Below are 10054 nucleotides of genomic sequence, written 5' to 3'. Positions count from 1 at the left end.
TCTCTGAGATATCATCAAGAATATCTTGCAAGACTTGTAGCTCAGGCATAGCGTCGCGTTAGCCGAGCTACAGGATGGCTATCTCCAGTCTTGGCAATGTCTATAAAAATCTTCAGGTGTTGCGTAGACATCTTGGAGGTCTTGCCCAGATGTCGTATAGAAGTGTGGTAGCTGTCTTAATGTGCAGATCAAGATGTCTTGGACAGCTACACAAGATAAGTTTGAGAATTCTACAAGACGTGCTTGCGTTCACTGGGAAGTTAACTGTGAGCTCAGAAACTTATCTGAGCTATTCGAAGCGGGCGTTTTGGGAGCGGGTTGAAACGGGAAGGGTGTTTTGGGAACGGGTTGAAACAGAAAGCGGCCAAACGGGAAGGGCGTTTTGGTAACGGGCGTACACGGGACGGGCCAAACGGGAAGGGCGTTTCGGGAATGGGTTCAAGCGGGGCGGATTCAAACGGGAATGGGTTGTTTCGGGCTACACCCTGCCGCGCGCTCCCGTTTGACTTCGGCGCCGCGGCGCGCAGCCGCGGCGGAGAAGCAGACGACGCAGGCGACGCGCCTCCGTTGCCATAGCAACGCGGCGCATGCGCAGAGAGCAGTGGGGGTGAGATCAAGTGCGAAAAACCGCTCCCATTTTTTAAAGCCAAGTCAAGACACGTCAAGCCAATCAAAGTTAGTGTAAAATGGCGGTCGAGTTAGCAAGCTGTAAGCAACGTTTTTAGATGACCTAATCTAAAAACGTTGGCTGTAAGCATCACGCGCGCTAAGAAACGAGTCAACAAGGTTAATTACATCATAAGAAAGTGTGCTAGGCGGCTTTTTACTTGGCAGAGTGCGCACATTGTGTAGCCCAGTAATGTGGATGGAGGTCTCCAGGGCTCCTATTTACCGGGAAGGCGTGCAGGCCTTGCTTGTCACAGCCGTGGTGGACAATGAAGAGGTCGATTTGTGCTCCGCACCGTCGTTGTTCTAAGACGATTGAAGTGCAGTCATCGCAACGGTTTCACTGTGCGTTTATCTCGCATCGAGTTTCGACGTTTACTGCTCCCGTTACCGCGAAGGTAGGACTTGTTTATTACCTGTCTTTTTATTGCTTGTAAGAACAGATCAGGGCATGTATATACAAAATGAAGCACTAAAACTGCGCGCGCACACACGCACACACACACACACACGTAGATAAGCAACTGTGCTTTTGTTTGTGTCTACCTACAGTGTGTTGCGACGATAACTGGAACACTTTAAAAATTTTTCCTGAGCGATCGGCCGCTCTGTTCGCGCTCAAACTTCACACAAAGGTCGCTTTTTGTGGTCTATTTTGTTTGACACCGGGAACAACAACGGTAGTTACCTGTTTATTCTGAAAATAAATAAAAACGATTTTCGCCTATGGAAAAATGGCGGCGATATGGACGTGCGAGCCCGAAAACCGGGTTTTCTGATCGTCTGTTAGCTCATTTCTAGGTGCATTTTCTGATCGTCTGCTGCACCATTTGGCTCCGTACGTGAATCCCAAACATGCGTTTCACTCTGCAGGTGGTTCCGTCGTTCCAACATCAACTTGCGCTGGCTCGCACGTCCAAATCAGCGGCCATTTTCCCATAGGCGAAAATCGTTTTTATTTATTTTCAGAATAAACAGGTAAGTACCGTTGTTGTTCCCGGTGTCAAACAAAATAGACCACAAAATGCGACCTTTGTGTGAAGTTTGAGCGCGAACAGAGCGGCGGATCGCTCATGAAAAATTTTTAAAGTGTTCCAGTTATCGTCGCAACACCCTGTACAGCTCTATCTTCTGTAAGTTGCCATTCACCAACTAGCCCAACACCACATTTGCCTGTTTTAAGTTGCCTAATGCATAATAAAATCTTTTCCTGTACTTTCCACTCGTGTTGGCTTTCTTGCTGCCTGTGTGACCGTTGTTGTGTTGAAATTCTTTCGCAGTAATTTAGGTAAGACTGTTTGTTCTGCCTAATTTATTAAATGCGGATGTACTTGCATGTTCATTATCTTCACTCGGCTTAGTACAATTGCACTTTGCCTTAGTACAATGTTCTTTTTTGCACTGTACTGTGCGTCCCATCTGGGTACGTAACCCGAGCCCTGAAAAATACTAGCAGAAAATGCAGCAGGAAATCGTATATTTCCAGCTGGAAATGCAGCCTGGAAGTTCAAGATTTCCAGCTGGATTATGGAACCGGAAATCTCTTCCAGCTGGGAAAGATTCCAGCTGGGAATGCGAAATTTCCAGCCGGAGTTTCCAGCTGGATTATGGAACCGGAAATTTCTTCCAGCTGGGAAACATTCCAGCTGGAAAGCAAATTTCTAGCTGGGATATTTCCAAGCTGGAAGAGATTTCCAGTTCCATAATCCAGCTGGAAATGGAAACCTTTTTCACCTGGGGATGCATCCGCACACAACACATGGCCCCATCATACAGTATATTATCTCTATGCCATCATCGTTCCCTCCTAGACTTTATACGTGAAGCGAACATTATCATGTTCATCTAACAAACTTTCCTCATCATCAACTCATACTATGCCTTGTGGCAAAATAAACGCTGCAAAAAAAATGCTAATACTGTTTCTACAGACTTTTATGGAATCATGGATAAAGTCTGTAATAAAAGTAATTCAGACTTTACAACTATTAAAAACTAATTAAACAATAAAAGCATGCCGGTAATTTCTCAAGATGCAGTTACAACCGAAATAGGTGGGTACCGAAGGTGAACAAACCTTCAGGATGACTTGGGTTTTTTAGTGGTTTCATCCTCTTACGACACTGAAGCACATCACAAAAGCACACGCATGAGTCTTCTTACATTTTCTGGGCTCCTGTTTGTGGTTTGGGCCCTCAAACTTTTTATTCGCTTGCACTGTTGTTACTCTCTTTCACTCCTTTAACTTAAACTTGCATTTTCATTGTCTCCACATGAATATATTTAAGGAAGTGCAAGTAAAGGTCTCATAGCTAAGCTTGCAGATCTACTCATCTATCATGTGGGTAACATTTTTTTTTAACTATGGTAAGTTTCACATTTAAGCATCTGATCTGTTCTACTAAAACATTGTTAAATTTTAAATCCTATCATTTGACTCTCAGGACATGGCACTTACGCATACTGCAAGTGGATGAAAAAAAGTTTCGGTTCTACCAATTCACAATTATTTCTAATTGTTTCAGACTGTTCTCGTTTTATCACTGCAAAGTAGAAACACAAACACCGCAAGCGAATGAAACGAAACGTTGTTTGTACTTGAAAAGTCCACTGTAGAGGTGCAAAGAGGAACTTGCTAACCTTGTAAACTGGTCTGTTATATCCGGCAGTATGTTATAACAGAACCTGCAGTAAAGGAAGTTCAGTAAAGGAAGCCCAGATAGGAAGATCAATGGAGCATTGCAAATCTGTATGTTGTATCCGAATATCTGTTGTAAGCAGACCTGCCCATGTGTCCACATGTACTTTGCCACCTGCACATGTGTCACCCGTTTCCTTAAATTAGGGTGCACTGTCAGGAGATATGGGGAGTCAACTCAAGAGAGCCAACAAACTCCACCGAATCCACAGGGCACAGGTGACAAAGGGGGTGGCCGTCTGATGTGCGGCTTTCGCCGACCAGAGCGGCAAGAGTGAGCAAGAGCCTTGAACAAAAAAACAGCACAAAGACTTATATTTAGACAGGCAAGTTACAAACACAAGCACGAGGTAACGGATCGATAATGACAGACAACTTAGATGGAATTCAAATACAAGAAACAGTCCAAAATTGGACAAAGTGATACAAACAGGACGGTTAACAAATAAATATTACGAAGCGGAACAGTTAACTAAAAAAGAAAACGAGCAGTTCGATGCTTATATGAGACAGAGTGCCAGCATATTCACCGACCGGGCCGGACGATGCACAGCTGTCGGAGGCGATTCGGCTACCTGGGAAGCGTGGCTTCGTTGTAGGCCAGGCCGTCCGAGGCGATCACGGTGATTCGAGGCCCGGGAGTACGTTGGAGTCCTCCAGGTCGCGGGTCGCCGATGGTACGTACGATGGTGTGATGTACAAACTGACAGGTGCCGTTGTCAGTCACGACGTCCAAACGTAGCTGGTTTGCTTAGGCGCGGCTTCTCTTTTTATAACCGTGCTGGCGCGGAGAGAGAGCACAACACACAACGCGCCCGCCGCCGTCAGCGAATAACTTCCCTCTTCTCCCTTCTAGAATCATCGACGCTCTTTAGCACTGGCAAGGCCAACATTTATAGATACTTTTATAAACGTTGGGCAAGGCCACCCGTGCTTCCTCGAGAGTGCTCGAAGCTTCGGTGTCAGTTGAGTGGAGAAGCTTTTTATTTTGGTATTTTCTTGCCGGCGAGCCTGTGAGTGGTTGTGTTACCGCTTCTTCGTTCGCGAAAGTTCCAGTCTTGTCTCGGGGCGAATGGAACCGAACTGAATGAATCGAACGACTGCAAGAAGAATTAGGCGCTGTACAATAAAATGAAAAATTTATAAGGTTCGTTTAGACGTCGCACACTCGAGTTTGTGACAACATGGCAGCCCGTGGTGACTGGGCAATGTTGACCGAGTTTTCTTTCACTGCTTCCAGGCACTTCACGAAACCATATTTCTTTATTGCGGTACTCGTCCTGACCTCCTCATTATTTGGGGGAAGAAAAAAACTTGTTAAAGCTGAAGGCCACCCTATTTAAGAAGGTGTGACTTACCTCCCCAACCTGCACTTGTTCAAAGTGGACAATTTCGTTTAGCTGGGCCACATAGATAGAGCACGCCAGGTATTTGGCTGAGAACCCCGGTGAATCACACCGTCCACCCAAATCGACATCATGCCCCTGCAGCTCAACAAATAGCTCTTCTTGTTGGCTCCGCACTTGAGGAAAAATTACACCATCTTCCCGAGGGGAACCCTGAGGTGATGCGAAGCATCGCAGAGTTCCAATCCAAACCAATCCAATCGAATCCGATCCAATGCCCCTCGCGAGAGTGTTCGCTATCGGAGAGGAGAGGGGGCGAGCGGCAAAGAGCGCGCTAGCGCGGCGAGGAGAATGGGGGAGGGGTGGACGCCGACAACGCCGACAACAACGCCGGATGGATGCAGGGACAAGGCGAGTGAATGAGATGCGTCGCATCTAAACGGCAATAGAAGAGTGAATAGCACACTGGAGCAAACGACAATTGTTTCTGGACTTTGCTTGCTGAAACGGCTGTAACGGCATTTTGTTTTCTTACCGTACTTATTGGTGTGTTTACACATTTTTTTACATATTTACCTTTTGTTACACATTTACATTTATATATTTACATACTTGTTTACCGTGTTTGTTGCTGGTACCAAGTATCCACACTGATAATTAAAGAACGTTCGAGCCGGGATCATGCAGACGTTAATGTGTTCAAACTTCCTGCTGGACTTCCTCCTGCAAACAAGATGGCCGCAGAAATAAGCATATTGCCTGCTGGCTTCCTGCGTACCAATGGCTGGCTTTGCTAAACAAGGCAGTGATTACTGGCGCATACTGTCTGCACCTGCAGCAGAGTTCCTATAATGGCACAGAAACTTTGGCATGCCGCGTAGCACCTCCGACGCAACTAGAAAAGCTCTTTCAGGCAGCTTTCGAAAACTATAAGCTTCCCGTCTACATGGGGTTTAGTTTCTTCTACCACGCAGCCCAGTCCCAAATAGCAAACATAAAACGGATTCAAGGCAAACTGCCTCTGGAAAGACCACATCCACTAAACATCACAAAGATCCAAAGGAGAGCTGCTATTCGGTTTGTTTATTCACAATTTCATCGCACAGATTCGGTTTCCGAGCTCATGCGTAACAACGGAATTCCAACCTTGCAGTCCAGAAGACAGTTTCCCCGCCTTAAATTGTATTTACTTTATCACCGCAAACTTGCTTTGGATTGTAGTTCTTTCTTGAAACCTACTCGCCGTACTTGTCATTCCCATTCTCTGTCCTTAACCCCAATGTTCGCTTCTACCAATCTGTTTAAATTTTCTTTTTTCCCCCGCACAATTAATGATTAGAACAGCACACCCGAAAATTGTCTAAACTCTCTTGGTTCATTAGAAGCAAACGTTTAGTTCTGCAACATTGAGCCTAGCATTCACTGTTTTATACTTCAGTTCTTGTTTCTGCCTTTTGCTGTTTACTGTTTGTATTAACGTTTGGTTGATATTGTTACCACATTATGCCCCTCCTGCTTGGGCCTCCATGGCCTGCAGTATGTCCTTAAATAAACAAATAAATAAATGATCGTTATCACAACACAACCGTTTCAGCATCCACTTGAAACACTGTTTAACTGAATGCTTGCTTCCTTTTGAATTCTTTAAACATGCACACACCTAGTGGTCTGGCCAAGAAGCTGCTTGCCCTAGCAAAAATTCTGATAGAAACTTGTATTAGTCTTATACATTTTTGTATTAGGTGTATAAGACATGTATTAGTCTTATACAAACTTGTATCAGTTTTATAAGTTTCATATACAAGTTGTATTAGTCTAATACAAATACACCTATTAGTTTGTATTAGTTTACAAATACTAATAGATCTGATAGACCTGAGTCTAATACGAACTAATAGAGACGTATTGGTTTTAATAAAAACTAATACAAATGGACCCGCAAAGTGCGATTTTCTGAATTTTTATTTTTTCTGGAAAATCACAAGCCAAAAAAGGTTGAAATGATCGCCCTTGAGCAATAATGTTTATTTGGTATATTATTATGAAGCGTTTTGTTCACTAACAAATCTCCGTAAATCCCCAACCAAATTCTTATGCAAAATAGGTCAACTTTTTTTTTCATTTTCGCTCCTAAAAAATGCGCTACTTAATGATGGGAGCTGGGAGTGCTGCGCCAGCGATAAGCCACCTTACCTGACCTAGCGTAACTAAATAAGCTACGCCTTTATTTAGTGACGCTAACCTGACCTAAAGGCCCTTGATCGGCGTTTAAAGCAGATGGGACTTTAACCTGACTGTACCTGCGAGGCTGCAAGAAGAGCAGCAAGAAATCTAACTAAGCCGAAAAAACTGCAACGAAGTCAAGCCAAGCCATGCCAATGGTCTTCCCTGCGGCGCTTCTTCTTCTTCTTGTCCGTGGCGCGCACGTTCTTCTGTGCCTTGCCCGCCTTCTTCACGGCTTTACCACTCGGTTGGGGAGGCATGACTAACTGAACACGTTGGGTAGCCAAGATGGCGACGGTATCAAAGTGCGGCTGGCGTGTGTGTACGTTCGGGAAGAAGACGGTTAGAAGGAAGCGGCTTCTAGCGTTATTTCACATCAGACGCGTGTGCATCGCGTCATCTAGAAGTGTTGGAGATGTGTCTAACGCCCGTTTAACTTTGGCAAGTATGAACCAGGCCGCAGCGCGATCCATCATGGACCCGTCACCTCGCGGCTCCGGACATCTTTGCTCTGTCTGCTATGCTGACATCGAACGCCTGACATCGAAGAAAGCGTGTGCATCACGTCATCCAGAAGTGTTGGCGATGTGTCTAGCGCCCGCCGAACATTGACAAATGTGATCCGGGCCGCCGCCCGACCCATCTTTGACCCGTCACCTCGCCGCTTCGGACTCCTTTGTTCATTCTCAACGCAATGCCTCACGAAGAAGAGACTCCATTCGAATCGCGTTTTGCGGAAGGGTGAATGCCGTTTTAAAGTTGCATCGAAATGGGAATGGTGTTCAATCGGCCATTAATGCGCTCGATATGTACCTACGGCTGGACCGTACAGGTTTGACGAGCTTTTCTGATTGCATGCTGTAGCTATTTTGTGGATTCGCATTGCAATTTATTCATTCGTTCTTAATCAGGTTACGAACTGATGTAACATTATATTCAGCCAGATTTCTGTCAGCCAGAGGAATTTGCCTGTGTACCCTGATAATAAAATGTGTTGCCATGTTTCATTGCTTTGTTCGAACTTGCGCTGGTTCTGATAGAACTAGTACACTCTGGTAGACCTATCAGACTAATACAGTCTGATAGACCTACCAGACTAATACACACTGATAGACCTAATAGACTAATACAGACTAATAGACCTAATAGACTAATACAGACTGATAGGACTAATAGGCTGATACAAACTGATAGACCTAATAGACTAATACAGACTGATAGGTCTATTAGTGGCAATAAGCATATACGTGTATTAGAATTTGTATCAGAATTTTTGCTAGGGTGCCAACCACCACTATACCTCTTTGACTGGTTTCCTGTTCAATGTGCTTTCTGCATGCTCTTATATCATGATGTTCGCAAACAGGGAGAATTCTACTGCCCAGGTAGCACACTATGCACCAAATATTACCCTAAAAGCTCTCGTGGAATGCGGGGAAGTGGTCAGGGTCTTCGTCAGGGCCCAAGGCATCAGATGCCACAGGTGTAGACGCATAGTGCGGAGACTTGAGGCCAGGTGAGATGGGCGATGGTGACCAACCGGTGCCCCATGTGGCCAACAGAAGTGGTGAGGCACCATGACCGGTTGGAGGCAATAATGGTGCAGTGAGATCAACCTGGGTCAACCTTGACCATGAGGTTGACCCATGAGGTCAACCACGGACCTCGGTCGGTTCGGACATGAATGGACGTCTTCGACACGGGCGTTGAAATTCACCTGTGTATCTGTAAGCCAATAAGCAGACAATGAAACCTGCCATAATAGAGTTAACGCACTTTTTTTTCACTTTATTTCAATTATTCCCCTGACACATTCACTACGATCAATGCACTCGAGTTTCTATATCACGTGGTGTTTACTTGTAAAAAAATTATTTGTTTGGGAAAACAGTTGATTGACCGCTGCATTGATGGTATATGCTCTCTGAAAAGTTCTTTGTAAGTCCATTTGCTTTGCTGTACGGGGTAGCTAAACGATCACGTCAGTATACATGGTACAGGGCTATTCACTTTGGGAAGCTAACAATGTATGCACCGTTATGAGATAGCCTCCACATTCACTAATGCTGACCAAAACAAGACGTGTCGAAACCCACCTATACATACTGGAAAAAGAAAAAAAAAGAGCTCTGCTAACTAGTAGCTCGGTACGAAGTTTTCAAAAATGAAGGGTTTAACACACTGAAGCTATAGATTTTGGGCTATGAGATCGCCGTTGTGGAGAGCTGCGGATGAATAAAGACCACGTGAGGATAACGAACATGCACCACAATCTCGACACATCGGCATTTTTATTTTTCATCTCCACCAACTCAGTTTTTTTTGTTGTTGTTGTTGCTAATGAGGCTACACGCATGTCATGCAATCTTACCTGCATGGATATATGCACGACTCCCTTATTTTCCAAATTGTAAACTGTTTTTATGCACACTGTATCGACAGCGATTTAAACGGTGCCACCCAACCTCAGTTTCTCAATTGAAAGTACTGCATATAAGCGCAATAAGTCATGATTGTTTGAAAACGGGAGTCCCCAAAGTACAGAGCAGTGCTTTAGACACCCTGTGCCAAAAGCCGCCTAAAACATATTACTCCACTCCAGCTAAGAGAAGTCATGATAAGGCTGAGAAGTCATGATAACAAACTGTAACAAATTAAACAAGTGGCCGCTGTGAAAAAAATTGCCCACGAAATCTACTCACTTCGTTGCATACATCGTTTCAAGACGATAGCTGTCTGGTGCCCCTGCCAAGTAAATCCCTTCAAGTTCACCACGTTTCACTGCTTCACTATGAGGCCCTTCTCCACACACGGTCCACACACCATCCACTGGAATCTTTCATTACTGCTGCACAACTTGGAATGCCGCCAGGAGCTTCAGTGGCACAGGCGACAGCAGGCGACGCTGTGATATTTTTTTCCCACAGTGGATGTAGTATTTCATTTGCTATCGCAAAAATCACGCATTCATGTATTTTGTTATTAACGTATTATCTGTATTTTTTATTAAAGGAACAGTGCAAACATCACTTATGCAATTGATTTTGTGCCTCAGATATATGTTTTGTTTTTGTTCAACAATGTTGACAAGTATACTGGCACCAGATCTAGGAATAGTTGG

The sequence above is a fragment of the Haemaphysalis longicornis genome, unplaced genomic scaffold (genome assembly GCF_048455015.1).
Source record: "Haemaphysalis longicornis isolate Haplotype H1 unplaced genomic scaffold, Haemaphysalis longicornis Haplotype H1 scaffold_8, whole genome shotgun sequence".
Classification (NCBI taxonomy): Eukaryota; Metazoa; Arthropoda; class Arachnida; order Ixodida; family Ixodidae; genus Haemaphysalis; species Haemaphysalis longicornis.
Note: the sequence above shows the minus strand (reverse complement) of the source record.